Source organism: Bison bison, unplaced genomic scaffold (assembly GCF_000754665.1).
Source record: "Bison bison bison isolate TAMUID 2011002044 unplaced genomic scaffold, Bison_UMD1.0 scf7180017864380, whole genome shotgun sequence".
NCBI classification, from domain to species: Eukaryota; Metazoa; Chordata; class Mammalia; order Artiodactyla; family Bovidae; genus Bison; species Bison bison.
Window position 1 is genome coordinate 5,688,481 of NW_011494952.1, and position 483 is coordinate 5,688,963.

A 483-nucleotide genomic window follows, 5' to 3' on the forward strand; every position below is an offset into this window, starting at 1 on the left:
GGCTGGATGGCATCATGGACTCGATGGACATGAGTTTGAGTGAACTCCGGGAGTTGGGGATGGACAGGGAGGCCTGGCGTGCTGGGATTCATCGGGTCGCAAAGAGTCAGACACGACTGAGCGACTGAACAGAACTGAACTGAACTGAAATATAAGAACAGACCCCACAAAACTCTTAGAGGAGAACATAGGCAGAGTACTCTCTGACATAAATCACAGCAGTATGTTTTTTCACCCACCTCTTAGAATAATGAAAATAAAAATAAACCAATGGGATCCAATTAAACTTTGCTTCTGCACAGCACAGGTAATCATAAACAAGACAGAAGAAAACCCACAGAAGGGGGGACAATATTCTGAAATGATGCAAATGACAAAGGATTAATCTCCAAAATATTCAAACAGCTCAAGGAGCTAAATATCAAAATACAAACAACCCAATCAATAAATGAATGTAAGATCTAGGTAGGCTTTTCTGTATAG